Source organism: Aulonocara sp. 'chitande type north' Nkhata Bay, linkage group LG7, assembly GCF_057382095.1.
Source record: "Aulonocara sp. 'chitande type north' Nkhata Bay isolate Kocher_YH1m ecotype deep benthic linkage group LG7, A_spYH_male_GT1.1, whole genome shotgun sequence".
Lineage (NCBI taxonomy): Eukaryota > Metazoa > Chordata > Actinopteri > Cichliformes > Cichlidae > Aulonocara > Aulonocara sp. 'chitande type north' Nkhata Bay.
Window position 1 is genome coordinate 36505177 of NC_141350.1, and position 5652 is coordinate 36510828.

Below are 5652 nucleotides of genomic sequence, written 5' to 3' on the forward strand. Positions count from 1 at the left end.
TCACTGTACACGATTAATTTTTTCTGTTTTTCTTTTTCTCTCAGGTTGCTGGTTGTGGAATTTGGAGCTGCGGAGATTTGAGCTGTGCTCCAAAAGTGCATGTTGAAGGTACCTAATGCTTTCATATTATTTACTTTTTCCTTAATACGCAATTTTACATTTTGAATTCTCTTATTTGGTCTTTTAGGTTATCACCACAGTTCCACTGCTGTCCACATTCATGAGCAGTCTTGAAGAGTACTCTGACCAGTTGATGAAGATTCTACGAAAAAAAGGAGGGGAAACAGCGCGGCGGATCACAGCAGTGTTGTCTGCAATTTCACAGGTATTCTGTCTTGTTATAATGTTCTGTAACTAATAGATTAGTTGCAGGTTGATCTCAGGTCTGGTTATTAACCTGTATTTTTAACTTTCTTGGGTCATTTTATTCTTGTTCTCTCCTGCGTTATACTTCTCATCTCGCTTTTGGCTTATATTCTGAACTTGGTCCTGACACAAAGCAGAACTAAGTAACTCATGCCCCTAGAGGCCATAAGTGCCGTTGCTGGCATTGTAGCTTTTTTCTTTTCTTTTCTTTTTTTTTGTTACTCATTAATTGTCCAAAGGAATAATTAGCTACACTGAGAAAAGACAAAGGCAGACAACATTTCACATTTCGCCACAACTCAGTGACACAGTAGATTATTTTTTTTCACTCAAACTTGGTATAAATACTGCAAATGTGGTGGTAGCCCGCATACCTCATATTAACGTGACAGTGTGTAGTTTTTTGTCATTAATTTTTGGAAATCTCTATCAAAATGTTTTTGATTCCTTTGAACAGTACTCCTATGCAACAACACTTATCTTCCTTCTTTCGGGTGGTACACCACGCTAAAGCTGCATTTTCCACGACCCAATGTATCGCAATCAGTGTAATTGGACTCATAACTTATAATCTTTATGGGAATGAATTGGTAAGCTTCTCATTCTCTAACACAAAAAACTACTTGCTTGCAAAAAGCATGTTTAAAATTACTTAAACAATTATGAATTGGTTAAAAAACAATAAAAATTGACTTAAGTTCTGTGGGGGTCTCTAAAAACTTCAAAAAAGTAATTGCGCTGCATGTGTTGTTGTTTAGAGTTCCCGAATCGAAGTGAAGCGTGAATGCATCCTTAAAGCTGTGATTATATACCTGAATGAGAACCCTGAAAATCTCATCAAAGAGTACATGGTAAGTTTATTTTTAAAGGGATATTCCACCCCTCAGTAAAATTTTGACTGTCATAATTCCCAGAGTTTTGTAAGTTGAAAAATGTATTTTCTAAACAAGCCCAGGCATTCTCCTGTTCTGGCAGCAATCAGTTTTCTTTAAATTAGCTTACAACAATAAAGTGCATGGGAAATACTAGGATTTTGTTTCCATTCACTTACATTGTTTTATGCGAAACTAAAGAAAATGACCCTGGTCAGCAGAATATTGATAATATTATTAATGCATACTCCTTCTGCCCTCTGTCCATGTTTCATGTATCTTCTTCTTGGTCTTTATTTGGTGATAGTCTTAAATCCACATTTTTCTTTGGTCTGTTCTCCTCAATCTCATTCAGGGATATGTGTAATTAAGATAGTGTGGACCATTTTAACTAAAATGGAGTGAATAGATAGATGATGCAAGGACCAAAATACAACGGATTTAAAATATTTCTGTCCTTTTCAGGATTTCAACGTGATGGAAGCTGAAGAGCTTGAGAGGATGGATTTGGCGTGTTTATAAAATAATCCATGAAGGAGCACAGCCTGATTACTCCCTTAAAGATGTTGGCATCATTATCGAGAGATGCACAGTCTTGCAGGATCTTCACGATGTGACGAGCGGGTGTGCACTTTTGTTTGGGCTAATTTACTGCCTCAATCTGAGTTACCCAAAGCCACTTCGCTACACATTTGAGTTCTTCCAGAAGGTGCTCATGGGACTGGAAGACAAAAAACTGTCTAACAAAATACAAGTGCTGAAGAACAAACTCTGCCAAAAGGAGACGCAATGACTCTTCTAGATTGAAATGTCTCCCAAAATAAGTGCTCTGTTTTACTGTTTAAAAGTTTATAAATATATATATGTTGATCCTTGTTTGTAAATATTTTGTCATAGTTTTTAATATTTAGGAGATTTACTCTTTTGATTGTGGAAAAGAAAACATAATTCAGAAACTGAGTTTTTGGAACTGAGGACAAAATTACGCAGATGGATATATTTTCTTGTTTCACAACATTTTCTTCAGTTTGAGTTGCTGTGGTAATTCTGCAGACTGTAGCCATTGCAGACCTACAACTGTAGATCCTGAAATCATCCTACTCCTCACTACACTGTCACTTAGTTGAAACTGGAAAGTTGTTTCAGATGTTTACATTTTATTTTACACACTTCGTTTAATGTTGCATTATGCAGTGTTGTTTCCCTGTTTAAGCTTTGCCTCATTGAAGGCTTTTGTTCAAGTTGTTAAAGCAACACAATTTTTTTTTTTTTTTTGTATTTACACTTCATATTAGTTCTCGTGTACCAGGTTTCCATTGTAGGTCAAGGATCTTGAGTGTTATAAATGTTAAAGTGTATGTGCAAACAAATGTGAAAAGGTTCTAAGGTTTTCACCTGTACTCAAGTTAAGTACTGGATTTTTGGTCTTAGCATTTAATTAAGAATATTTTGAGATTTGCTATATGCATTTTTTTATTGTAAAATTTATTATATAATAGAAAACTTATAATTCTGAATCCGATTTTTGGAACTGGGGACTAAATCGTTTTTACCTTTTTGTGTCACTTAACTATTTTCTGTACTGTAATTGCATTATACAGTGATTTTTAAGTTGCTGTGGTAAATCTGCAGATCTGACTATAATCACAGTTGTATTGAATTTGACATCTTACGGCACACTACAATGTCACTTTGTTGAAACTCGGAAAGTTGTTTCCAATGTTTAAATTTTGGTCATGCACTTTAAGCATTTAATATTGCCTTATGCAGTGTTGTTCCCTGTAGAAGCTTTGCCTTGTCAAGGCTCACCGTAAATAAAGTTGTTGATGCAGCACCCTTTTTTTGCATTTACACTTTATGTAAGCTTTAGTGTAAGAGTTTTCTATTGAAGTGCAAGGATCTTGAATGTTATAAATGGTAACTCGTGAGCAAGTGTAAAAAGGTTTTTGAGTTGTCACCTGTACTCTGTAGTTAAGTGTTAGACCTTTGCTGAAGACCTCTGAAAGGTCCAAACACCTAATTACAATGTATAGATGGGTCATTCCTACTATTCGGTGCCATTTCAGTGTGATCACTCTTCATCAAAAAATACAAAATTTTGAATTATTTTAACATTTCATCTAAAAGAGGGATTTTCAACCTATAAGAAAAATGTATTGGTCCAGCTAAGGATATTATATTATAATATTTTTTAAAATCAAAGTCTTTACCATGACGTGCCAAATGTCCACCCTGTTACAGGACATTCAATTTTCTATTAATAACTGTTTTGAATGCACAGTTATAGTAATATTTACATTTTCTAAAAGCTACAATGTCCCTTTTTAAAATCTGCAAGGAAATTTCAAGGAAGTATTTTAAACAAGCATTATATTGAAAGAAGACAGGTTCAGTTTTAAGACACAGTGTAATTTCAAAAGATTGTTTTTAGATTCAAAGGGAATATTAAAAAAAAATTGGCTCCATTTTTAAGTAACTTAATTTTGCTGATTCATTCCCTCCCAATAACCAAAGAGACATGCATTATGTTTGTTGATTTGATTTAATTAACAAAAGAAACACACAGGTAACAGGGTGGACAGAGGAGAAACAGGGTGGACAGGAGGTAACAGGGTGGACATAACATCAGTGACAAAAAATACCACCTTAAAGAAACTTCAAAAATCTACATGTAGCAGACATTCATCGTTTCTCAGATTTTCTCTCAGTTGTCTGTAGGCCCTATACTGCCATCGGATATTAAAGACGTGCCGCCTAAATCTGAGTAGTCCGTCATGAAATTCCCCTGCAAGTGCATCCTCTGTTGTCATGACAGTTGTCTTCACTGTAATTGTTGACTTTTTACCAGATACCTCTCCATCATTTAATTTTTCATTCTCTTCTAGAGACCACTTGGTAAAGGCTATCTCTGTGTTGTTAGGAGGTCTCAAGAGTGTGTGTGTTGTACTGAAACAGTCTTTGCACTCACCATATGCACAGACTTTGGATTTAGCATCACACATTGTTGCATCTACCATCTCTTCAATGTGTTTTGTTGCTGACAGACCTTGGACATACAGGGCATTGGCCATGAACTGTAAGTTCTCATGTGTCCTGCACTGACAGGTTTCACGATCAGCTTCTGTGGGCACCACAACCCAAAATGGTCTTAAGGTGCAGAAACAAGAATATGAGACCTGATGCTCCGTTTCTGAAAGAAACTTATGGTGCAGATTCTTCAGTGAATCAGTTAGCAAACGTTTCTGTTTTTTTATTTTCTTTTGAGTTAGTTTGCTTTCGTCCTGTTGTCATCCGACTGACGTCATCTCTTAAGAAGAAGGCCTTTATTTTCTGCTTGCAATCAACTGGTAATCTATTGCTTTCCTTTCTTTCAAAGGTTATGAGCCCTCCATCTTGTCTTTGACCACGCTTTTTTGAAAAGCCTAGAGCTGTCTGTGCAGCCCTCTGTAGCCTGTATTTCTTTATAATTTTTCCTATTGTCGTTTTTGCAATAATTTGCCTCTCTCGTTCCTTTTTGGTGTTTTTGTATTTATTCCTGATTTCCTCAATGATTGATTCCTGCAGTAATAGTCTTTTCCTAATTGTGTTGCTAACTGTTTCATGACGCAGCAGTGCATCCACTTTAGAACGTGGGGATTTTTTTTCCCCACCCAAACGCTGGCACCTCTTCTTGTATTTTTCTTTTTTCTCTTTTCCTTTTCCAACAAGGCCTTTAGCTCTTTAATTTCATTCTTGAGTCTCCTTCTTCCCTGTCTAATATTCCTTCGTCCAACAATGTATTGCCTACAACACAGGAAATATTGTCACAATTATTATATATATATGTTTAGATAAATGTTTAGATACAGTATAAGATAGACGTTGGATATTATATGTTTATAATGTATTAGGCAGGTAGACTCACACACACACACACACACACACACACACACACACACTCACTCACTCACTCACTCACTCACTCTCTCTCTCTTTTTAGGGCAAAATCACGTTTTATCATTCAAATACAAAATCTACCTAATCAGCAAAGCATTGAACTGTCAACTCTTCTTCTAACCTTGAGGGTCCTGGTTGCGGGGCATTTTCTGGCTCTAGGGAATATTCTGGACTTAGGGGAGGAGTATTCATAGCCTCAAATTCTGTCCTGCCTTTGGCACTAGCCCTCTGCTTTCTTTTCCTTTCTCGCCACTGCTTTCTCTGTGCTCTCTTCTGTCGTTCACTGAGATCTGCCACTTTCTTTTTTTCCCCCTTCCTCTCTGTCCTTTCTCCACTTCTCTTTCTCTTTATTGAGATATATCTGTCTTCTCTCAGGGTCAGCATCACGACGTGCTCGGTAGCGCCGCTGCTTCTCCGCAGCAGACATTGGTGCCATTCCCTGAAAAATGTATACTATTCAAAATCTTCTAAAAGTATA

At 36.4% G+C, this 5652-nt stretch overlaps 1 long non-coding RNA gene and 1 pseudogene across 2 annotated transcripts; one reads left to right on the forward strand and one right to left on the reverse strand.

Moving 5' to 3' along the window:
* Positions 1-366: 366 nt before the first annotated feature.
* Positions 367-3069, forward strand: LOC147325644 (uncharacterized). Its single transcript, XR_015130581.1, has 3 exons — positions 367-956; positions 1125-1217; positions 1704-3069. It is a non-coding gene; the product is annotated as an uncharacterized LOC147325644 (long non-coding RNA).
* A 208-nt stretch (positions 3070-3277) lies between these two features.
* Positions 3278-5366, reverse strand: LOC147325645 (uncharacterized; annotated as a pseudogene). The gene is made up of 2 exons (XR_015130088.1): positions 5296-5366; positions 3278-5021 (listed from the first exon to the last, which is right to left on the reverse strand). The product of XR_015130088.1 is annotated as an uncharacterized LOC147325645 (transcript).
* Between the last annotated feature and the right edge of the window lie 286 nt (positions 5367-5652).